The sequence below is a fragment of the Mesocricetus auratus genome, unplaced genomic scaffold (assembly GCF_017639785.1).
Source record: "Mesocricetus auratus isolate SY011 unplaced genomic scaffold, BCM_Maur_2.0 Super-Scaffold_100676, whole genome shotgun sequence".
Classification (NCBI taxonomy): Eukaryota; Metazoa; Chordata; class Mammalia; order Rodentia; family Cricetidae; genus Mesocricetus; species Mesocricetus auratus.
Window position 1 is genome coordinate 22,748,791 of NW_024429266.1, and position 26,576 is coordinate 22,775,366.

At 38.9% G+C, this 26,576-nt stretch overlaps 1 pseudogene; it reads left to right on the forward strand.

Annotated features, from left to right (window-relative positions):
• The first annotated feature begins 134 nt into the window (after positions 1-134).
• The window catches only part of LOC101836355, a 40,375-nt pseudogene continuing 13,933 nt past the window's right edge, over positions 135-26,576 (forward strand).

Genomic DNA, 26,576 nt, shown 5'->3' on the forward strand with positions numbered 1-26,576 from the left:
TGGTACCATGAGTGGGATATTGCTGTGAGAATCCTGGCCATGATGCTTTTGAGATGAATGTGGACTTTGGGGCTTTGGATTAGGAAAGGGGTTGGATGCCTTAAGTGGGACATAATGGCCATACTATTAGAAGCATGGCAGACAGTGGTACTGAGAGCAATGTAGATTATGATGGTCCAGCTCAAGAAGTTTCAGAGGTAAAGAATATTAGTAAGTGGCCTAGATACAATTCTTGTGATATTTTGTCAACACATGTGGCTGCTTTTTGCCCTTGTCCTAAAAATATGCCCAAAGATAAATTAAGGAGTTTGGAATTAATGGCACTTGCAGAGGAGATTCAAACACATCTCAGTATTGTCTGTTTCACATGGATATTAGTAATTATTCTTATGCATATCTACAATGAATAGGATACAGATGGACAAACAGAAATACAAAATGCACAGTTTGTGAGAAAAGGAGCACCAGGAAATGTAATACAGCTAAGTCCAGCACTCAAAGAAATATAAAATTTTAAGAAAAAACAGATGCTAAATGGAATAAAGGGAGTGGTGATCTCAGCATAAGATTCTACCCAGATAAACTTCCAACTTGTAGAAAAGGAACTAAAGGAAAGCTTAAGCAGTGAAGGAAATTATTAACAAAAGGAAAGCTTTTAAAATGTAATTGAACCAGAGGACTAATTTCTAGCCCCATCAAACAATAGTACTTAGTAGCTTTGGCCACAGTCATATGGTTCTGGCTTTAGAGTCAAGAGTACAAGAAAAAGTTGTGGAACCCCTCCCTCCATGGCTAATAAAAGCCACTAAGGCTAAGTGTGTTTCAAAGGAGTCCCTGCATGGAGGCCTAGAGAGGCCATTTGCATGAAGCTGTGAGGGTGAACCTTGGATTATGTTGGAGACTCTGTTATGTTTCAGATGATAGGGTCATGGGATACCTGCAAAAGAGAGCAGCAGACTGGGCATTGAACCAGCCTAAGAGAGGGAAGTGTGTTGCAGTCAACAACGCTGAAAGGATTTTGGGATCTGAAGAGAACTTTGACATCCAAGTGATACAGAATTTGGAGTTTGCTCTGCTGCTTTTCAGTCTTGCTTTAGTCTACTATTTCCTCACTATGCTTCCTTTCTTCCCTTTTGGAATATATATATATATATATATACGTATATATATATATATGTTTTGTATGTTGGAAGTATGTGATCTTCTTTTTCATTTTGATTTTACAGGGGGTTACTGTTACGAGATTGCCATGAGTCTCCTAAGAGACTTTGGACTTTTAAACATTGGTACATTTTAAACAGTGATAAACTTTAAAACTGCGATAAGTTGGACTGGATGCTATTTTGTATTACAATATGGCTATAAGCTTATGGAGGGCAGGGATTAGGCTCATATATTTGATTGTTTAGTCACCAGGGAGTGGAACTGTGTGAAGAATTAGAAGGATTAGGAGGTCTTGTTTTGTTGGTAAGAAGTATGTCACTAGGGGTGGGCTTTGAGGTTTCAAAATGCCTACACTAGGCTTAGTGTTTCTCTCTCTGCCTGTGAACCAATATGCAAATCTATCAACTCAAGAGCAGTGTCTGCCTGCATGTCACCATGCCCTCCATTATGGTGATATGATTATATTGGACTAACTTTGCGAAACTATAAGCAAGTCCCCAATTAAATGTTTTATAAGTGTTGCCTTGGTCATGATGTTCCTTCACAACAACAGAACAGTGACTAAGACAACAGACAAGAGTCATTGGTTAAAAAATTAAATGTAAAGTAGTAAATAATAGTTTAGTCACATTGGTGTAATACTCTTAAGTTAAGAAAAATATTTTCAGAATATAAAATTTTAAAATTTGTAAGACCAGCATTGATATAGCAATATATTTGGCTTATTTCAAGAAAGGATCTACAATGTTGCAAAGATATTGCAAAAATTGATTTTGTAAATCTTAAAGGAGATGTTATTAAAATGTGTTTACCTTTTCTTGACTTTTTCTCTCAAATGCCTACATCTTAGTAAATGGCCAATGCCATGGTTTAAAAGCCTAATTGTTGATAAATGATTAATGCACAGATAAAAGTATAAGTAGTCACTATTTGCCACCGTATTATTTTAAATGCAGTGGTAATGGCTTGCTTGCAGAAGTTTTTGATGAAGCAGAATCTGTTACTTGTAAATGTTCTTGTTCTTAAAAATGTAGTTATTCTCTCTAGATAAAAATTGTGTAAAGTTTCTGTATCAAAAAAGAGGGATGTATTTCAAATGAGTTACTTCAAAACCTGTAGATGAGAGCCCCACTAGACTTCCTAGTTAAGACTCAAAACCTGAAGACAAAAGGGAAAGTATTGCCAAATTTGGCTACGTTCTTAAAAAGTAAAGACTAAAGTCTAAATGAAATCAAAAGAAAAGCAGAAGATTTCTAGAAAGCTTACAGGCAAGTGATTAATTTTCCTTTAGATATAATACGTTGTTTAAAACATTAATGGCAGAGCCTGGCACGATGGTACACGCCTGTGATCCAAGCACACGGGAGAACAGCATATGCCTGTTACCATGTACAATCTCAAACACAGAAAATGAAAAGGGTTTAAAAACAAAGACCAAGGGATCAAAATACAAATGAAAGATGCTCCAGCCTCCTCCTCCTGACTGATGCTGAGTGTGCAGTGTGAGGGACAGAACCAGGCACGCAGTGCTTACTACCAATAACCCTGTGAACTGAGCCACAGCTGCAGTCTTGATTCTGTTTAGCCTTCTGATGCCTAGAATCCTCTTCTGGGGATGGGCTCACTGTGTCTACACAACAGTCAGCTGCACAAGGCTTTCTCACTGCATACACTAAAATAGATACTGCTGGTCTCTTCCTGTCTTGAGGAGATACTGAAACCAAGGACTCCCATTCCATCTCTAAATGGAACAGAGGGCTGTCAGGGTTCTCTGAGAGCTGCTCTGCTGCTGTAATTACCCTAATGCAGTATTTATCCTCGAGGTCAGCCGTGGCTGTCAAAAGCCCCGTCCCTCTCCCTAGAGAACAGCATCATTCCCTGACAAACAATTCCTGCAACAAGAACATTCTGTCAGTCCATGTTCTCACAGCAAAGTATTATCTGACATACCACTGGGGGACAGTTTTCAAAACAAAGCCTTGATTGATTTTTTTAAAGGCAAAATGTCTTAGGCACGATTCTCGCAAAGCAAATGGATCTTTGGATTGAAGGTTAGAGTTTGCACCTTTAGTCTCCACATCCTCAGCGTTTTCTAAGGTTCTTACTCCTCCATGAGAATGAGGGCTTTGGATATGAGGCCTCCAAGTTCCCTTCCATTTCTAACACAACAGACTCCTTTGAATCTAGGTCATCACTGAGATCTGTGTCCTTATTCCTTAGTTTATGCTTGAGTGGATACAGGACTGGTTTTACTTCTCGTTGCTTTTGTTACCAAGTCTCCGTTACTGAAAACGCTAGTGCTGTGATCAGGTTGTATTCTATGCTGTTAGATAACATTGTATAAACAGTGATTTCTCAGGCTATGCCTTGCCCCAAGAGATACATTCCATGTAGTAATTCACTCCATTTTAAGGATGGAGGATGACTCTGCACCTCAGGAGACACATAAATAGCATGATCTGTGCCCACACCATCCCCCAGACACAAATAGATAACTAGCTTATTCCAAAGAATTGATAGAATACTCCCCCTTTAAACAACCTAAGTAAATTGGGCCCATAGGAGCACATGAGTGTATTAAAATCATACTGGGGAAACCAGACTCAAGAATTGAACACCCCAAGCTGAGGAAAGGGAATAATTCCCTCACTGTGACCTCATAAAGAATAGGACATCTATTGCAATGGGGATGGCTTCACTGACCTGTTTTCTAACCACTCAGGGTGCAAGCCAGGAGCCAGGGAGGGAAAGAACTTGCAACTGCCCTATGGGCTCCAATCATTCCCCACTTTCTGACAGTGTCTGCCACAAGCGACCTGTCCAACCCTCAGTTTGTTTATCCATCTGGATTCACCACTCATCTGCTGCTGTGTTGGTGTGCTTGGGCCTGGTCCTGTTCTTCAACTCTGCAGTCTCTGAAGTTTCACACCTTCCTGCTGAAGTTCAAGTCCAACCTATGACTTGGCAGCAGACTGACTGCACAACTGTGTCTTTAGCAGACTCTGACCTTCTCCCCGACTTAGAAGTCAGTCCACAACTTCCCTGCTTAGCAGTTACATGGCGTGAAATGAAGAATGTTTGCTCTTTTGTGAACACCAGCTCACCTGGTTCCTGCTCCCTCCCACTTAGTCTTGTAGCAAACCACTGTCTCATTTCACCAGGGAGTAAGTGTTCTGGAAGAACCTCACTCAGGTTTTCATGCAGAGAACAGGTTTAGTATGAAGCTGGTATCCAGTAACTTCAAATAGGTTCTAAGTCCCCCTCTGCAACTCTTCTAGATAGATTCAGTAAATTTATTTGCCATGCCCACTGCGCAGCCTGTGTCCAAGAATGTGCGGAGGGTGCCGGGATTGACAACACAGAGACTCATTCAACGATGTAAAGAAAACTTTAAGCAGGCCCCAAAAAGGCTCAAGAAAACTTCCCAAGAAAGGCCTCCCTCCAGAAAAGCTTCTGCTCTCTCCTTACCCCTGGCTGGTTCTGCTCTGACACCAGAAACTGACTTGGGTGTGTCAGAAGAGGCGGTTAGTCTTTGGAAAAGGTGGAGGTCAGGGCGGTTCCCATGGGCCAGCCCTTTTCAGGAACTTATTGCCCCGGGCATTGTATTGTTTTTAGTAAACATGTTTTTAGTAAACATTATCTTACAGCTGCCCACTCCCAGGCTGATGGGGAAGTGGGTTTCTGCTCAAGGCCTGGTGTCCCCACATTTATTTCCCCACTTAGTACAGTAACTGTCTCATAGTTTATTCTTTGGAACCTTGTAGCATGCAGACAGGTGCTGGAGCAAAAGCTGAGAGCTATGTCTGGAGCCATAGGCAGAGAGAGAGAGAGAGAGAGAGAGAGAGAGAGAGAGAGAGAGAGAGAGAGAGACAAAGAGAGATTGGGCTTGATGTGGGGTTTGAAACTTCAAAGCCCACCCCCAGCGACACACTTCCTCCAACAAGGCCACACCTCCTAATCCTTTTCAAATGGTGCCATTCTCTAAAGGCTAAGCATTCAAATATATGAGCCTATGGGGGCGGGGCATTCTTATTCAAACCACCACCAAGGTAAGGCGCAGGAACTGACTCTGCCATAGTAACCTCTTCACATTTCTGTTGTCACATCTGAAATTCCTCACTGGCAGCTAGCAGGACCTTGCTTGTCTACAACTTGTCTACTTTCTAGCTTCTCCTCAGTTACTATGCAAAGGTGTTCCAGACTCTAATGATCCACCTGGGATCTCACTCCCTGCCTCATCCAATGCTACTCTGTCTCTGGCCCTTACTTTGTGCTTGAAGTTTTCTGAAATGTTTTCCTACATCAGAACTCTACACCTTTCCTTGTATCCTGTTTAGTATCCATATTTGTGTTCTTTTGTGTTTTCTGTTATTGCAGATACTTTATATATTTCTAATTGAGCATTAAAATGCTCATTTTAGTGCAGTGGATGCTATGAAAACATTCCAGCACTCATGACATAGAATATTGAGGATTTTTATCTTTTTCTCTAGATTCTTCATTATTTTACTATATTAAACAAATAAATATTAAAAGTAAAATCAAATTCTCCTTTATTTATGTTGTGGTAGTTTGAATGAAAATAACCCACACAGGCTCATAGGGATTAGCACTGCTAGGAGGTGTGGCCTTGTTGGAGTAGGTGTGGCCTGGGGGAAGGCTTTGAGGTATCAGAGGCTCAAGTCAGGCCCACTGTCTTACTCCCTCCCTGCTGCCTGCCAACCCAGATGTAGAACTCTAAGCTTCCGCTCTAGCAGTATGTCTGCCTGTGTGCTCCCATGCTTCTGTCCATGACAATGATGTACTAAACTTCTAAACTGTAAGGCAACTGCAATTAAATGTTTTCCTTTTGTAAGAGTTGGTGTGGTCATGGTGTCTCTTCAGAGTAATAGAGACTCTAGCTGATACTCGTTTTTAGCAAAAAGTTCTCTCTATCAGTAATAGCATTGTAGCAGTTTATTTCCAAATCATAATACATTATCAACACACACAAATGCACACATATTTACATGCACACTCATATATAGACACTCAAACACACATACAACATACAATCAAACACATACATGCACATACACCATGAACTTATACACATTTTGTATTAAATGCATGGACATGTGAAATGCAAAAGGCCTCTATCTCTACCCCTTAGTGAACCTGCAGCACAAGTATGTTAGAAGGAATGGTTGTCAACACTCAAATTGGGATAAATGAAGAAACGTTCATGTTTAAATAGAGTGATTGCCAAAGTATAGGAAGAGAACAGGGAACCATGAGGATCAGGCCAGTTTGCAATGACTATGACAGGGAGTAGGAGCTGCTGGCCCATCTTGGACAGTACAAAACCAGGATTGTCCTTAGGAAATAGGCTATCACTAAAGCTTGATCAAGCCACTATCGAGTGCTTCCCTTTGTTGCTGACAAGAATTGGTATTATTTTCAATTTTGGTCATTACTAATGTTCTTTCTATGAGTGCATCTTTTGAACTCACATTTTTTTGTGTTCAAATATATATGTCGAGGAGTGATGTTGTAGAATATATCATGTATAGTCTCTAGTAGACAGCATCAAAGAGTTTTCAATAATGTCTACACTTTGACTCCTACTAGCAATTCTAAGACTTTCAGGCATTCTACACTTTAACCAATATTATTGCTATTGAACATGTTAGTCATTCAGTTTAGTTGTTTATTAGCATTATATCAGAGTTCTATTATGTGTTCTATGGTAACAAGTAAAAATGAGAATCCTTATGAATGCATATTGACCATTTAAATATCATCTCCAAAAGTTCACTTATTCTGCATCTTTTTCTATTTGGTCAGGCTGCTTTTTCTTACTTACTATTTTACTTAAATTTTTTTCCTAGGGGCTGGAGTTGTAGCTCAGTCAGTACAATGTCTGCCTAGCCTGCACAAAGCCTGGATTTGTTCCCTAGCCCTTTGTAAACCAGGCAAGGTGGATACCTGTGCACTTAGTCCATGAGAGATAGAAGAAGGATCAAGAGTTGAAATCTTCCTCAGATACACATCCAGTTTAAGGCTATTCTGTCTCAAAGGGAAAAAAAGTTTTTCTGCATTCACTGAAATGATACTGTACCCCCACCGCATCTCTTTCCAGCCTCCCTTCTCTCCTGCCCCCATCTCTCCTCTCCTCTCCTCTCCTCCTCCCCATCTCTCCTCTCCTCTCCTCTCCTCTCCTCCTCCCCCATCTCTCCTCTCCTCTGCTCTTCTCTCCTGCTCCCATCTCTCCTTCCCTCTCCTCCTCCCCCATCTCTCCTCTGCTCTCCTCTCCTCCTCCCCATCTCTCCTCTCCTCTGCTCTTCTCTCTTCCTCCACATCTCTCCTCTGCTCTTCTCTCCTCCTCCCCCATCTCTCCTCTCCTCTCCTCTCCTCCTCCCCATCTCTCCTCTCCTCCTCCCCCATCTCTCCTCTCCTCCTCCCCATCTCTCCTCTCCTCTCCTCCTCCCCAATCTCTCCTCTCCTCTGTTCTCCTCTCCTCCTCCCCATCTCTCCTCTCCTCTCCTCCTCCCCATCTCTCCTCTCCTCTCCTCCTCCTCCCCCATCTCTCCTCTCCTCTGCTCTCCTCTCCTCCTCCCCATCTCTCCTCTCCTCCTCCCCCATCTCTCCTCTCCTCTCCTCCTCTCCCCTTTGCTCTCCCACCTCAACTGCTTTGTTGATTGTCTTTTAAAAGATAAATTACCATTGAACATCTGGGTTGCTCCAGTTGGTCAGGACTGCTATTTGTTTTGAAACTTGACTGGATTTAATGCACTAATTCTTCAAATCTTTTTTCCCCATCTATGTTCATAAAAGAAATTAGTCTGTATTTTCCTTTTTTATAATGTCCTCTGCAATTAAGATTATGATGACATCCTAAAGAAAAATGTAAAACGCTCCCTCTGTCTATTTTCAGCCATGTTGGTGTCATTTCTTCTTAAATGTCAGGATGACGTCATCCAGGATCAGGATGTTTTTACAGGAAGGTTTTAATGAACAAATTCAGTGTTTCTGGTAGATAACAGGGTGTTTGGATTTTCTTCTTCAACTGTTTATTTTAATAAAATATATTTTGAGGAAATATAAAAATCATCAAATATTAAAATAATATCCTTTTTAGCTTTTTGCTATTCAAACAATCTATATAGATATTGTCTTTGAATCCTGTAACCTAAATTTTTTTGTCATTCGAGGTGTGTGTGTGTGTGTGTGCATGTGCAAAAAAATTTTTGTGTTCTCAGTAGATTAAATCTTTCTCTTACATTTATCCATATATATATGTTATATATATATATATAACAAAACAACACCCCACCTATGTTCAGTTACTTATATCAGGTATTTGATTATAATACTAGAAAAGATAGTTAACACAATTATCCAGATCTAGCTAAAAATAACAGATGAAGATGATACATCAGATTTTGATATAAACTTAACAGGCTTAGATTGGAAGGAAACCACCCAGGACTTTCACAGCTTTATAGGAAAGTCCATATTCATCATCAAAGCTTTACAGGGCAGACTGACTCCTCGAGGCTAATGAAGCTGGTGGCTTTAAGTTGAAGTCAATGCTTATTTACAAGTCAAGAAAATTTTAGAGCTCATAATACTTATATGAAATCACTCTCCCTGCTTTTTGTAAGTGAAATAAAGATGCTCAGAGAGCAATACACCTGTTTACAGCACAATATTTTAAATTCCTTGTTGAGAGTTACTGCATGTATCTTTTTGAAAGAACCCTGTTCATTGACTCTGCACCTGGTCACCTAAGAATTCTGCTGGAGTGGTGTAGAGAGTAATGGTGTTTTCATAACTGGTAATACAGCAACCATTGTACAGCTCATGACTGAGCAATAATTTTAATTTTCAAGTTTTATTATTTAAGAAGTACCTTGGGAGGCTATACAGCTGCCATAAGTAATGTATTCTATTGACAAAATTGAGGAAAGTAAACTGAAAAGCTTCTAGGAAGAGTGTGTCATTGCAGGTACCATTGCAAACACTTGTGGTTTGTGGAAGAATGCCAAAACATGAACATTGGCTGGAGTTGGGGGAAGCTGACTGAACATTCATGGGTGATTTCTAGGGGTTCAGGATTTCAATGGGGGAAGTTATTAGAGATGGGATAAAAACATAAAAGAAAGAGCTAGATTAGCGATTAAGATATGCTTGGACAGCAGCAAGCTCATGAGGAAGCTTCACGGCATGAGAGTTGCTTGTTGTAGATGAACATAGAAAGTAATTCTGTTGGAGGGAATCTAGATCTGGTGAAGCTTATGTGCAATTTGATGAGAGGACAATAAATGAGTTAGAATATCACATAAGCACCATTGATAGGCAGGGACTAATTTGACTATGGGGAAAAGGCTGTGAAATAGCCAACATGCTCCTGGAGATAGAAAAGGAAAAAAAAGCCCATCAGTGTGGCAAACGTCTCATTGTGTTATTTTAAGAAACGGTCCCAGTCGCTATAGCCTTCAGCAGCCACCATAGTGATGCGGCAGCAATCATCAACATCTAAGCAAATCCGCCACTAGTGAGAAGCTACAACCGACAGAAGGCTCAGATAAACATTTGCATGTTTTAGCGCCGAAACACTGAAATGTAAGGAGTGTACAGTGTAGACATAAGGCTAGTGTGTTCTTCATAGGCCAACAGTGCAGTGTAGATGTAATTTTCACATGTACCAGGAGACAAAACACTTGTGCGACTCATTTCACTGCAGTATTCTATTGAGGTGCTTTGGAACCAAACCCACAAGAGTGTTGAGGTATGCCTGTGTTAGCCACTCCCCAGACCCAATTACGATTTTACTAAACACCCAATCTTACCCTTAATCATATCTATTTGCATTAAATAATTAATTATATTAACCTCCTCCATCTATAATAATGTGTTCTTTCCTTTCTTTTATGTCTTTGACAGCTTTAATGACTTCAACTCTCACTCTGCATAGTGACTTTCAAACTTAATCCATCTGATATCTACATATATAATCAGTGCTCTGCTCTGGTAATATAATGTCCCTTCTTCCCCACTGCTAAAATGTCAATATCTTAATTTTACCAGCATGTGAATATATCTCACTATAACAGTAAGAGACAGTTGCATGTCATTAAATTAAAGATAAGGATCTGGAGACTAGGAAATTACCTTCGGTCATCTCAGTGGTCTCTCGCTTATAAGGATCTTTGTAAGGAGGGAGTCAGGAGGGTCAGAGTAATGAGTAGAAGATGCAGTGATAGAAGCAAGAGGTAGAGATATGAGAAAGGGTTGTAGGTCAAGCATGTGCACAGCCTCTAGAAGCTTAAACAACAAAACAACACCTCCCCTGTTGCCTTTAAAAGCAAATCCGTTGATTTTAGACTTCTGAAAATAAATATAAGCATCTATATTTGTGGCAATCTGTTACAGGAAATTGACAGTGAGAAACCAATATAACTCTTTTCAGCCATTATAGCGGGAGACTCTGTGTTGGAGTTTCCTGGCATTTGTATGCAAAATGGCACCTTCTATGGGTATGAATCAACTCCTCCCTGGTGTAGTGTTGTACAGAATATGAAGACAATTAAGCTCTCTGTAGACTCCATAACAGAAGCAGAGTGTATGTAGCCTCAGGCTAGTCTGTGAAGCGGTACCATCAGTGACATGAGACAAAATAATTTGTTTCTGCTGTTCCAAATTGGTACACAGAGAAAATCATTCAGAAGCTCAGTTGCTGTGTGCACAGTATCAGGGGGTTGTGTTGGTTTATTTGGGAAAATATTACAGCCGGAATAGCAGTTGCAAGTGCTGGAGCATTTGCCTTATCAAGTTTGAGATCTGCAGTTTTTCTGTGAGATGCTTTTGCACAGGACAAAGGAGGAGGAGATAAGAGAGCTGTGAACGACTCTGCATCCTTCATACCTTTGATGATGAGGTTAACATCTACAGCTCTTTCACAATCCAGTTCTGTGATGATTTGCCATCCTAGGATTAATATGATGTTCTGTGTATTTTACTTGGTTCTTTCTGTAATAACTGTCAGCAGTCCAGTGTGGTGTATCTGTCATGGGACAGGATATATTTTTCAATTTTATATTTAGGGACTTGATGAATAGTGAAAATTCTAGCTTGACCAAAATTCCAGGCATTACCTGACCCTCACAAGCCCTACTTTGATTTATGGGCTTAAAAAGGCATTATAAAGTAACCCCTAAAAGACCCTAGCATTCCTTTTCCCTTGCAGATACTAACTTTTCTAAGTAGTGACAATGCCTTTGGGCAAATGCTGAGAAAACATCTAAAGCTATGTAATTAGAGGCTCAGTTTCAGATCCACAGGACCCTATGGTGTGTGTACTGAGTCAAACATTGATTCTTCATTGACATGTGGGACTGAGTTTTTCATGTTACATAAATCAAAATGTAGTGGTCTCTTTATTTATTTCCTAAGATTAATTATCAACTACAAAGTTTTGTGAGTTAGAAACAGCTGGTTATGCAACCTTATTTCTGATGCCTGCTAGCAATAAAAACATTTGCTTTGTCATAGATGACATGCATTGCTAATGACCTCTTCTACCCAAGGATCCCAATATCCTTATCGACATCAGAAAGCTCATTCTAACAGCAGAATGGCCCACTACCACAGTGAGAGGGCAGAAATAGCTGTAACTGAATTGTCCAAGGACACTGGCATCCCTCCCACTAATAAATCTTTCATTGCCTCAGGGAGCAAATTGTTATGTGGACTGTTGCAAAGGATGAAATCACTGTGGGTATGTAGTTCACAAATGATAAACTTCATAATTCTGGTATCACCAAAACTTTGGCTTCCTTTTTCCATGTTAAACTGGGGGATATCAGACATCTCTGCTTCATTATGCTTAGCTGAAATTTCATTCAGTCTACCAAATAAATTACTAAAGCTACTTTTAACTACAACCCAGATATCACACCCCACACCTCCATATACACATTCATGTAAATGAATTGTATTCTATCTAAGTTATTTTCATTATGCTCTTTGTCCCACTTAGGAATCATCCTATATGTATTCCACCACTTTATATCTCTTAATTGGTAAAAGTATCTCCCAAGTATCTTAGTATATGAATTATTTCCTCTCAGGAAATAATCTTGCGCTTGCTCCTCATTCCCTCCAAAATATTCTAAGATCAAACTCTTAATTATTGTCTAGAAACAACAGGGGGCCATTCGGTGGGTTATAAAGAAAATGAGCACCTGAGTAAAGTTATGACAGGACCTTCCAGCAATATAGAAACTTGATTGCTGATACAAATGACTATTTCTATATCTGGGGGAAGCTCACAATGAGTCAGGGTTTCAAATTTCTATTTTCATGTCAGTCTGCATTCCCTCATTGCTGTGGTGTCATTCTTCCTAGACAAATGTTCACATTTTAAAAAGAGAAAGAGAAGGTAACCCCACTTCTGCAAGTAATACAATTAAACACTGTTTGATTTGAGGGGAGCATTGCCCTTATGGCTGCAAAACTGAGGCTCTTTCAGGGATCTCCACGTATGACTTGAGATTCAGTGGTGGTGATGCTTTTAACCTCATATTTGCTTTAGTGTACACACTGGTCCAAGAGACCACAATTCATAATTGCATAAGTGTGATTTGCTGCACTCCATAGAGTGCTAGTATCACATACCCATGCCAGAAACTCAGCATGAAGCTCAGGTCCAAACAGAGGCCAAAACAACATTACAGTTCTACCTTTGCAGAGCCATCCCATGGGACAATGCAGGTTCCAATTTCTGTCAACCAATGTCCAGTTATCAGATAAATGATACAAACGATTCAAAAGGAAGAATTTCATACAAAGAACTGGTAACTGGGTGTAATATGTGTTCAGTAGGCAAACTTTAAAGCAAAGGTAAGGTAAACACCTTCAGAACCAGGAGAGTGAGGACGGGTTTGGAATTCAGCTTAAAAGTTTGATGAGAGTCTGGAGAGATGGCTCAGCAGTAAAGAGCACTGATTATTCTTCCAGAGGACCCAGGTTCAAGTCCCAGCACCTACACAACCAACTGTAATTCTAGTCCCGGTGGTCAGAGCCCTCTTCTGGCATCCTCAGGCACTACATGCACATGGAGCACAGGCACATGTGTGGACAGATATTTATACACGTAAAATAAAAGTCTGATGAATGACTCTGTGGGTCTGTGATTGTAGCACTGCTCAACCAGTATTAGAGTCTCCAGGTTCTAAGAAGGAGACTGTTAGCGCTGCACCAAGACCTCAAAAATCTATTGTGGTTTCTGAAGGAACCGCTATCATATTGAAGCATGCTCAATATACTAACCAAAGCATGTTACAGAATTTCTCTTTGTCCATGAAACAAATGCCAAGCATGTGTTTGGAGAGCAGCTAAAGTGCAGAACTACCCTCTTCTAGTCAACAATAGAAAAGTGATTACATCAGTGCTAAACTATATCTTATGTGGGAATCATTGGAGATAACTGTTATATCCAGATAAAAACAGTTTTAAGCAATTGGGAGTTTACTGTTATCAGTAAATATATATATATATCCGTAAATAGAATTAGAGGCTTGTTTACAGTTTTAGAGGCTTAGTCCATTATCATCATGGTGAGGAGTATGGAGGCACCCAGACAGACATGTACAGCAGTATCTGAGACTTTTGCATCTTGATCTGAGGGCAGAGGGGAGCAGTACAGTGGCCTGACATGGACTTTTGAAATCTCAGAGCCCATTCACAGTGACACACTTCCTCCAACAAGACCACAGTACTCCACCAAGGCCACATCTCCTAATCCTTCTAATACTTTCAAACAGCTCCACTCACTGGTGATTAAACATTCAAATATATGAGCCCATGGGGCCTATTATCATTCAAACCACCACAGGTTGTTTTGCCTTACTTAACCCTTTCAGTGTTTGAAAATCACTATTGAATAGGCTTGGCATTGATGCCCTTTTGCAATGCCAACACTTAAAGAAAGAAGTAGGAAGACTGTGAGGTTAAAGTCAGGCTAGCAAAAAACAAAAAACAAAACAAAACAGAAAAAAAACTTCCAAACAGTCAGCACCCTAACCCTTGGCCATTTCTAACTCATGTATCCGGTATAGGGAGAGACCTGGAGTCAATACAATGCAACAACCAGAAGAAAGCACACTGTTCCCAGTGTGGTTTGCCTGGTCCAAGTCACCATCATCTCTCACTGAGCTCGTGATTAAGCCTCCTACATACTCTGTATTCATACAAGTTTATCGTTTGTGGCCTAATGTTAACATAGCCACCTAGTAATCATGGGAAAAGCTGAGTTTTATCACTTTTCTACTCAAAACTTCCCGATAGCTTCCTTACTCGGTGTCTCACACAACTTACATTTGTTCCCTGCATCCTGGGCCCAATGACTGATCCTTTTCTGACTCATCTTCTTCTCTGCTCCCTAGCCCACTGTGTCCTGTACACACTGACTTTCTTACTATACCTCCAAACAAGCACACCTTCAAAGACCTCAGGGTGTTTCCCTTTGTGGACCCTTCATCTAGAACTCTGTCCCTAACATAGCTCCATGACTTTCTCATTGACATTTTTACTCACTTTTTTCAGTAACACTCTTCCTTTCATTCTAATTAAAATATCAGTGTATACATGGACATTCTCCTGACTTCTTGTGTGAGTATCTCTCACTTCCTCCTTACATTTGAATTTCATAGTGAAGGACCTAAGGTAATCAGGTCCAACGTATCGCAATGTCCCGAGCTCAATAACCAGACAGTTGGATGCAAACCGCAAGAGGTTTATTGTTCATACAGGCGCCTTTGGGCACTCCAGCAGCCTTAGCTAGCTGAGCACGTCGGGCTTTAAGACAGTTTTCTTTTTATATACATAATCTTGGCAAGCAATAGGGGTATTGCAAAAAGTGTGGGCATAATTTAACCTTCCTGAAGAAACCACAAGTTCAAAACTAAGCTTATCTCAACAGTCTGGTGGTTTCATGCATCAGCACTCTGGACCAGATGTTCTTTTCCATCTGACCTTATTCCCTGCCTAGGGGACCTTGAGGAATTTTCCACTGGGGCGACCTTCTGAGTCTCAAGGGAGGTGTATTGAGGTCTTTCAATAGAACTGGAACTTTTCATTTCTTGTTCATTGATGAATCCCCAGCATCTTCCAGGTCCTTGGTTTATATCTGGTCATCAATAAATATTTATCAAATTACTAACTAAATGGATGAAAATAAATCTGGGCTTTTCATCTAATTCATTGGCTGATGGAAAACAATAGGATTTTCTTTTTGGACTTGAATTCATTCCTGGATAATATAAAGTCTATTATGCCCCAAGTTATTTCATTGCCATTTCACCACTGATGATAAATTCACATTTGCAAAGACCTTCAGATTTCTGAATAAAAAGAACAAAATGAGATGTTTGCATTTAGAGATAAATTTGGAAAACAAACAAACTTTGCCCTGGGAGTCACAAGATTTGAATTCAAGCAAAGACAAAAGTCTTAGATGCTACTTTGTATTTCACATTAAGATAACTTGAACTGGCCTATATACCTGTTAGTTTGTTATGAACTTTGGAAAGAAAAGCATAAAATTCAGTGTGTATGTAATTGCAGAAGTTTTAATTAGATGTCCCTTGTATTCTTGGGCTTTTGAATACTTGGTCTCCAGTTATAACACTGTTGGTTAGGACTAGGAGGTGTGGTCTTGCTAGAGAAAGTGTGTCACTAAAGGGTGCTCTGAGGTTTCAGAAGCCACAAACCTTTCTTAGTTTGTTCTCTTGGCTTTCTGCTTACTGTTCAAGCCAGCTGCCTGCTGCCTCTGCTCCTCCATCATAGCCTACTCCAATCTGCCTGGAACCATCAATCCAAATCACAGTGTTTTATCATAGCAATAGGAGAGTAACTAGGACAATAAGTAACATTAGTTTTTTCATTTTTCTCTTTTAAAACAAGGGGAAAAGGTTATGGCATTAATAAGTAAAAGATATTCATCACAGAGTGGTAGCAATGCTAATTCTAATAAGCTAGATATGTTTTTTTTCTGTTGAGTCATAAAGAAATGTCTATTCACAAAGTGAACATAGAAAGTTCAAAGAAAACATTCTCACAACTGCAGTTTGGTGAACTTACAACTTTACTGAGGTTAATTAAGAGAGCGTGGATGCTTCAGAGGTCACTACACATCTAAGAAGGCCTGCTACCCAGAGTGTTGGTGACTCACTAAAAGGCCGCCACTGAAAAGTCTCCCTCCTTTCACCCAAGCAGTTGCTTGCTGTATGTGTAATCTTAGGGCAGGTACCTGTGAGCTTTGGAGTCTGGTGAGCCTCCCCCTCACTTCTTAAGTGAATTGATCACAGCTGCTCAAGGTGGTTCAAGGTATAATGGTCCAAGCCAGAGGAAATTGCTACCCACAGTGTAGGTGAGTTTAAACTCCATGAGATAATATTAAACTAAGGTTTGTTGATGTTAACTCTACTCACAGCTCTAGCTACATGTGACCAACAGTGAATTTTGTGTGTAGTTTTCTTATATTTACCTTAAAATGCAGTCTGAAGCAGAGGCTCTGAGGATTGATGCCATAGGTTTCTTTTGTATTGGTTTTCTCTGCAAGGGAAAATATTTATAGCACATGATTCAGGAGCTCAGAATATCTTGGATTTATATAAAAAAATCTGTCCAAAATGTTGATTAGCTAAAGTGTACTGTTTTAGAATAGATGTCTGTCCATTTAATTACATAGAGACATTGACCTAATTAGCTCTGACTATTAACTTGGCACAACCTACAGTCATCTCAAAAACGAATTAGCTAGATCAGATTGGCCTGTGCACATGTCTATTGGAAACTATCTTGATTGTTAAATGATATGAGTCCCTACTCCACTGTGGACAGCAATAATAGTCCCTGGGCAGAAAGTCCTGTGTCTTATAAGAAAGCTACTTAAGAGCCAGGCGTTGGTGGCGCACGCCTTTAATCCCAGCACTCGGGAGGCAGAGGCAGGCGGATCTCTGTGAGTTCGAGGCCAGCCTGGTCTACAAGAGCTAGTTCCAGGACAGCCTCCAAAGCCACAGAGAAACCCTGTCTCGAAAAACCAAAAAAAAAAAAAAAAAGAAAAGAAAGCTACTTAAGGAGGATAGAGAGGTCATTTGGCGATTAAGAGCACTTACTATTCTTGTAAAGGACTTAGGTTCAGTTCCCAGTATCCACATGGCAAGTCACAACTCTCTGTGACTCCAGGGATCTAATACCTTCTTCTGGTCTCCAAGGACAACACACATACATGTGGTGCATGTACACTCATATAGGTAAAACACTCATCCACATGAAATAAAACTAAATAAAATACTTAACAAAAAAATCTGTCTAAGCATGTGTTTGTCATCAAGGCAACAAGCAGTTTCTCCATGATTTCTGCTTCAAGTTCTTGAGTTCCTACCATGACTTGCATGGTGATGGACTATAAGCTACAGGCTGAAATAAACACTTTCCTCCCTCCGTTGTTTTGGGTCATTACCTTTGTCACAGAAAAAGAACGTATTTTGAACTGACAGGTACTATAGAGCCTGACAGTCCTTAGGGTCTTGTAAAAATATATAGTGAGACTCATAGGAGCTGCTGCCCCATTTACAATCACTTTTTCTTTGATTGTTTATAACATGGCAACTCCATATTCTAAATCAGTAGTCCTAATCTGTGGGTTGTGACCCTTTTGATGAACTTCTGTCTCTAAAAATATTTACATTATGATTCACAACAATAACACAATTAGTTATGAAATAACAGCAAAAGAGTTTTATAGTTGGGGGTCATCACAACATGAGGAACCATATTAAAGGATTGCAGCATTAGAAAGGTTGAGAACAACCATTCTAAAGGGACATTCTACAAGTGATCAGGATTCGTTTTACTAGTAACATCAAATGAGGAACCAATTTTTTTGTCAATATCACATCAGAATCAAGGTTATTCAAAAGAATCCACATGCATGCCAAACACTGAGGCCAACGAAGGTGCAGGGCAGCTAAGCAGTGGTATTATTTATACAGTTTTACTGATATTCTTCTGTCTTTTCATTATCAGAACCTATCAAGGATTGTTAAAAAATACCTCTTAGATAATTTACACAGTCATAGTAATCATTTGTCTACTGTTTTAAAACACAGTGCCTCTGTCTGTGTTTGTGAAAACAATGGCATGGGGCTGACTGTTGGCTTGCTGGAGTTAATGGACTGTACAAGAATGCACTTGCATTCATATTAAGGAGGACTAGGAAGGGAACATGTTTTGTAGTTCTGGCTCTAGGAAGACCAAGACTGTTGTTTTTGTGATCTCCAAATATAACCTCTTGGGAAAAACCACTCTGCTTGAAGAAGTTAACAATAGTAAACCAAACAATGTTCTAGGAATAAATGTTAGATCTATCTTTAGTGCCATGACATGAGCAAGGTTAGACTAAGCCAGAAGGAATGTGCTTTGTGTGGTGAGGAATAAACTGAACTTATTTGGTACTATTTCTCTTTGTCCACACCCTAGACCTGGCCTTCAGAATCATTTTTGGCTCTATGGTTCCTTTAGTTGGAACATTGAGAGGAGATGAATGGTGAAGTCAAAGATTATCTGGGAAACTTTTCCTCTTCGGCTTAAAACTGGTGTCTTATTCAGTGTACTTGAGGAATACCAGAACTTCTGCCTGCCCTTATCTGATGACTTGCAGCATGTGCAGAAGCCCAGTTGCCATGGCTTCTGTGACCTAACAGGTGCCATTTCCATAATTTAGGTTGGAACCAGGCTGGTGCATAAATTAAAAAATAAATAGGAGTCAATGAGACCTGAGGTGAGGGCTGTTTTCTCTTTGTCTACCCTTTGATGACTAATTTGCTCTGACTAGATTTCTTATCTTGTCCTATTTTCCTCTAGAATGCAGAGGGAATGAAGCAAGTGTTGCTTAGTTTGATATCAAATTAATACTATAATTATTCAAAAGTATTTTTCTGGGAAATTATTGTGTTATTTTTCTTGTTTCTGTGACAAAGTGAATGGCAGAAGCATTAGGGGAAGGACTGATTCACAGTTGAAGGTGATGGAGTTCATTATGATAGGGAAAGCATGATGGAGTTGGATCATGTTGTCAGAACTCTTCAAGTCTTGGGGGGCCAGGAAGCAGAAAGACCCAAAGCAGGACTTGGTTATACAGTTCAAGTCTCACACCCACAGTGACACACTCCCTCCAGCCCTGTCCACCTCCCAACAGTTCCACAACCTCCCCCAAATAGCGTCACCATCTGGTAACCAAGGTTTAATCACAGGACCTGTGACAGACATTTCATGTCCTAATAACAACAACTATTGGGTATTGAATTGTCTGTTTGTATAAAATTTAAGGTAGGAACAAGCTTCTGATTTGTTTGTTGTGATCATACACACCCAGTCTTGGGGTCTATTTGTTGTTGTTCATATTCAGTGAAAGTTCCCTGCATCTTCTAAGGAAAATGGTGCTGCCTGATAGGTTTTTAGTATTGTGTACAACAAACTTTTAAAGTAAAGAATATACTACATATAAGAAACCAAACTATTTATCAATAAATTTGGGTATAATATTGATTATGTTTTGTTCTAAAAGGATTAGAGGTTAGCCCAGGGAATGGAAGTAAAATAAAAGATAAAAATGAATATAACAAACAGAAAAATTTGTTCAGGTGATGAATTTCTGCTCTTAAGTGTAATGGGAGACTTTTCTCTGTTTAGTGTGGGTCCTACTGGACAGGTTTCTCTCCATCCACTGGATCTTTGCGTCACTATGAAATAACCATTCAGAGACTATATAATTGTTTGGTCATTGCCTTAGGCTTCTCACTGGCTAATTCTCTCTTAACTATTAGCCCATTTCTATTAATTTGTGTATCACCACATGGCCTTGGCTTACCTAGGTGATACCCTGGTGTCCTTCACATCCCTATCACTTAAGTCTGTTGACAGCTGCTGTGTCACTGACTAGTCGGTCATCACATAGTGTGTTGCATGTAAGAAATGCTAGAGGATTTTTCAGAAAAGAGAGATGGATGTGGAAGGTGAAAGTTTTGCTCTTTCTTTTCTCCACTTGCTGTTTCTCCTATTCACATTTCTTTTCAAGATGTAGAATATGAAAAGGAATGAGACGAACAGGAGAAACTGTAAGTGGGGCGGGGAAGAGAACAAAATTTTGAAGAACTTGAGCCCTTTGGTTGTTAATTTTCAACTTGATGGGATCTAGAGTTATATAGAGGACACAGCTCTGGGTGTGTTTGTGAGTGCATTTCCAGAGAAGAGGACCCATCCCAAATGTGGGTGGCACCATCCCATGGGTAGGAATCCCAGGCTGAATAAAAACAGGTCAAGGAAAAACAACAACAAGCAACAATGTACTACTGTTCCTTATTCTTTGCGTCATAGTCTTCTCAGACATGAGTGAGCAGCCTCTTGCTCCTGGGACCACAGTGGTGAGCCGTGTGTACCTCCATGCTTTTTCTACATTGATGGGCTGTACACTCAAACCATGAGCCAAAGCAAATGCTTCCTTCCTCAAATTGTTAAGGATTTGGTCATGGCATTACAAAGAGTGATTAATATAAGCCTAGATAAAAAGAACAGAATGTGTGTTTCAAAACTGTTCTACCTTGATCAAATTCAGAAAAGCTGACATCAGTATTATAACACTACTTCTTATGCAAACTATGTTCAAATTTTCTGCCCTCTGTGTTATATATATGTGTGTGAGCATACATATATATACATAAAATGTATATATGTGTCTATAGATACATGTGCATATATGTGCATGTACATATACATACTTGTATGTGTGTATACATATATACATCTATATGTGTGTATACATATATTTTTTAAATTCAAGATCCAGTTCAAGATCTCTATTGGTCACCTTTCTATTACTCTAAGATGGTGGTTTTCAACCTTCCTAATGCTGTGACCCTTTAATACAGTTCCTCCTATTATAGTGATTCCTGACAATAAAATTATTTTCATTGCTCCTTCATAACCGTAATTTTGCTACTGTTATGAATTGTAATGTAAATATCTGATATGAATGATATCTGATATATAACCTCAAAAGGGTTATGACCCACAGGTTGAGAAGTGTGGCTGTAAGAAATAAATGAATAATAATAGTGTATTTTGGCTCATAGTTTCCAATGTGCCAGTCTATGATAAACTGGCCCAATTTGGGCCTGTGGTCAAGCAGCCTTTTATGCAGAAGCACATGATAGAACAAGACAAGTCATTTCATATAGAGAGAGAAAAAAAGAGGAAGACAGCGTGTCATCCTGTGACTAAGATTGCAGGGTCCTCTTCAAAGCCACATCTCAATAACCTAAGTCTTCGTACTAAGCCCCTCCTCTTAAAGATCCATGTCCCCACATTCCCAGAGCACCATGCGCTGCACATTAGAGGGACATTCATCCAAACACTAACATTCTACTATTGGCTTCCAAAGTCTCACGTACATTTCAAAATGCAAGTCAAGCCTAGTCTGTTTCTAAGGGTCCTGAAGTAGTATCATATTCAGTAGTCAAATCTAAAAGTCTCTGAATATACCATAGGTAGAGTGCAAACTTGAGCTGTAAGACTAGGTAAGAAATCGAGAGCACAAGTCAACAAAGATACAATGGCATGGGGAAAACATTTCCTATGGAAAGGGAGGAGTTGGACCAAAGAAGACTGAAGCCAGCAGTGGGAATGTTCAATTCTAGAGCTTTGTGCCTGGTCTTTGGAGAATGTTGTGGGGAGACACTGGCATAAAAGGGCTCGTCAACCCTTTCCTTAAGCCTCGTGGTCAGGGGCTGCTTGCAGGGACACCAACCTTGCTATGCTTTTGTCACCATGGCTTTGCCTTCATATCTTGATCAGCTAATAACCTGATAATTTTTGCAATTTCTCATTTGTTTTAGTTATCATGATTTTGACTTTCTTGATTTTATAACCTTAAAATGGTTTTAGGCTGATTTTTTTTTCATTTTTATTTCCCTCAAATTATAATTAACATGTTTGTTATGTAAACTGATGGTTTTCATTTGTGATCTTTTCATAAATGTACAGTGTAGGGTTTGTTTATATTTAGCTCCAATTACCCCCTCTCCATCCCTTGCCTTCCCTCCAGCCTTGTGCTGTTTTTCTTTTTCCCTATAAATCTGGCTTGTATCACTTAAGACAATGATCTCTTGATCTATCCATTTTCCCGCATGCTGGATAAAAGTCCATTGTTAGTCTAGGCATGCTGGCACACACCTTTAATTCTAGCTCTTAGACAGGTGGATTTCTTGAATTTCAGGCCAGACCGGATCTACAAAGAATTCCAGGCCAGCCAGGGCTGCATTGTAAGATTTGGTTTCACACACACACACACACACACACACACACACACACACACACACACACACGTAGGTAAATAAATAAAATCCATTGCATGCACCTAACACATTTTCTATATTATCCATTTGTTTATTGATAAATATGTCGGCCAATTCCATAACGTGGCTATAAGGAATGATGTCATAGTAAACATTGACTTTTCTCTCTTCCATTCAGATTTAGATTTTTTTATTCATCTTATTTTACATCCTGGCCTTAGCCTTTCCCACACGTTCTCCTCCCAGTCCCTCTCCCCTACTCTCCCTTCTCACCCTCCAGTTCCCTCCTTTTCTGTCTCCATTCAGGAAAGGGCTGATCTCCTATGAGTATCAATAAAACATAACATATCAAGTTGCAGTAAGACTAAGCCCTTCCCATGTATTAAGACTGGGCAAAGTGACCCAGTATGAGAAGTAGTGTCCCAACAGCCAGCAAATAGTCAGAGACAGCTTCTGTTCCCACTGTTAGGAGTCCTATAAAAGACAACCAGGCTATACAACTGTAACATATATGCAGAATGCCTTGTTCAGTCTCCCTGTACTGTTGGTTCACTCTCTGAGAGGCCCTATGAGCCCAAGTTAGATGATTGTGTGAGCCTTCCTGTGGTGTCCTTGACCCCTCTGGCTACTACACTCCTTTCTCCTCCTCTTCCACAGGATTCCTGACCTCCACCTAATGTTTGGCTGTGGGTCTCTGCATCTGCCTCCATCAGTTACTGAGTGGCATCTCTCTGATGACAATTGGGCCAGGCGCCAATTCAGTCAGAAGACATAGCCAGTTCAGGCTACTTAGCAGATTTGGATTCTTTAAGGTATGAACCCAGAAGTAGTGTAGTTCAGTTTGTTAGTTTCTAAGAAAATTCTATATGCATTTCCATAGTGATTTCATGTATTTATAATCTAATCATCAGTATCTAAGTTATTTTGTCCTTACATCCTGGCTAATACACTTTTGTTTTCTTGATAACCATTACGACTGGGATGAATAATAATCTCAAAGTCTTGCTGGTTTACATGTCCTTGTTGACTAATGGTAATGAACATGTTTCCATGTATGTATTGACCATCAACATCATCTTTTAAGAGGTGTGAATGCTCTTAATGATTGATCAATTTGGGTTTTGTTTTGCTTTTTGCTATTGTTGCCTTTTGGTGTTTCATTTTGAGACCCCTATATAGATTCTAAGTATTCTTCATGTCATAAACACAGTTGCAAAGACATACTCCAGGTTTTTAAAGTAAAATTTTATTTATTTTTAATTGTGTGTGTATGTATGTGTTTATGTCCTCTTCATGTAAATGTGGTAGGTCATAAGTATCTAGGAATTTATTGGGAGTTTTTTACCTATTTTGAATATAAACTTTGAAGGTATTCCTTATCAATATTCTGGATTTTATTATTATCTGTTATATCACCCTTTTATCTAGTTTTATTAATTTGGGTCTTCTGTGTATTTCTATCAGTTAGTTTGGCTAAGGATTTTTACTAGCTAGTTTTTATGTCAACTTGACACAGGCTTGAAGTCATTTGGGAAGGAACGTCAACTTAGAAAATACTCCTATCAGATTGACCTGTGAACAAGTCTGTGGGCCATTTCCTCACTCATTATTGGCGTGGGTGGGCATATTCCACATGGGAGAGAGCCACCCATGGATGGCTTGTCCTGACTACTATAAGAAGTCAGTCTGAGTAAGCCATGTGAAACAAACCAGTTAAGCAACTCTCCTCCATTGCCTCTACATCATCTCCTATTTTCAAGTTCCTTCCATGACTTCCCTCCATGATGGAGTATGACCTGAGAATTGGAAGCAGAAATAAATCTTTTCTCTCCAAGTTGTTTTTGATCATGATGTTTTATCACAGAAATACTAATACAGAGTATTTTCATTTTGTTTACCTTTTCAAAGAATCAACTCTTTGTTTCATTTATTCTTTGCATTTTTCTGTCAGTTGCCATTTAATTAGTTACCACACCAATTTTTATTATTTCTTTCTACTTACTAATTTTCAGTTTGGTTTCTCTTTAAAATGTTAATTTTGTAGAGTCCATCATTATGCTATTTATTTGTGATATATGATTTTTTTACATCCTAGAACTCATAGATATAAATCTTCTCTTAAAGCTACTTAAACTGTATCCCAGCAATTCTTGCAAATTTTGTTTTTTATTTTCATTTAGTTCTAAGTATTAAAATTTCCATTTGATCTATTCACTGATATACTGATCATTCAAGAATGCATATTTCAATTCCACATGTGTGTTGTTTTTCTTGCTATTCCTTTTTAATTCTCATTTTATTATGACCTGATAAAATACAAGAAATTATTTCAATTATTTTTATATATTAAGACTGAATTTATGACTTCTAATATGATCTATTTTAGAGAAAATTCCATAGATTATTGCAAACAGTGTCTATTTACCAGTTATTTAATGGGATTGATTGTAGATGTCTGTTAAGTCCATAGTACAATTTCACTATAGAGTTACTTTTTTGGATGTTTAGTTGGAATTTATTATGACATATCTGTCCCTTTATGTGCAGGGATATTTATTTTATGAAACTGAGGACACCAATATTCATTGCCTACATACATGTTGAATATATACGCAATCAGTCCCTTTATGTGCAGGGATATTTATTTTATGTAATTGGGTATACCAATATTCAGTGCCTGTATACATATTGGATATATTATATATATTCATATCTTCATAACAGGGCTTTACATTTACTAATATTCACTAGCTTTCTTTACCTATTCTGATGTTAGTTCAAAGTCTACTTTGGCATATTTTCTTCTACTTATCTACTTATACTTATTTCAAGCTTCCCCTTGCTTGTACTCTCTCTTTCTGTGTGGAAGTATGGGTGTCTTTGCTACTGAAGTATGTTTCTTGTAGACTGAAAATAATGGACTCTTGTTTTAATTTAAATAAATTATTCTGCACTGTTAATTGTAGGTCAGCCAATTTATAATTAGGGGTTTTATTGAAAAGTATTCCTTGATTCATGTTATTTGTTGTTTGTTTATCTGGTTAACTTGAATAATTATTATTTTTCCTCTTGTGTTTATATTAGGTTTCTTCGACTATTTCTTGAATTAGATTTGTTTAACTGGCTATTCTCATCTATTCCCCTTAAGAAATTTTGTTCTGGGCTTTGTGATTGAGACTGTCCATCTTCCTTTGTCTATAGGGGTATTTAAAGTATATTTTGCAATACTTTATCAATGGTGATGCATTTAGTTTATGCTTATCATGGGATGCTTTATTTACCCATTAATTTTTAAAGATCACTTTCAGAGTTTTTCAAATTTGTGATCATACTTTCCTAATTTTTACTTTCTTGCTAGTATCTTAGTGTAGTAATTTTCAACCTCATATTTAATCCTTGGTATTATTTCTTTTGCTTGATCTAGTCTACTGGGGATGCTTTCTGATGTCCTTTATTTTGATTTTTTTCTTCCTCTTTTTTTTCTTCAAAATCTCAAATTTTTTGCTGAATGATATTGACCTTCATAACCATGTTTTGAATTGGCATTCTTTTTCATTCAACTGCTTGTTTCATTTTTTTCTGAGGTCATCAGTCATTCAAAAAACTAGAATATTGAGTTGCCTGGTGTTACAACCATTTCAGTATCTTTTGCTTCCAGAATTGAGATAATTACAACTTGTATAGAAGTCATCTTGCCTTGGCTTTTTTCTTTTTCTGTTGTACTTGTAAAGCAGTAAGGTATATAATTCTTTCTGTTTTCCTGGGGTGGTCTTATTAGTGAACAGATTTCCCTTGAAGGCTCAATTCTCAGATCCTCTCAGAGGGGAAAAAGCAAATCATACATCTTCAAATATTACCCCTCCAGCTGTAGCTACCAGATGGTGCCTTAGGGTTTTTTGTTTGTTTAACTTTGTTTTCATGATGCGATTAAACTTACGACTCTTGCACAAGAGGGCCACTTCAGTGATGTATTTTTTCTTTCTTGATACTATCAGTGTTTTTTTTTTCTTT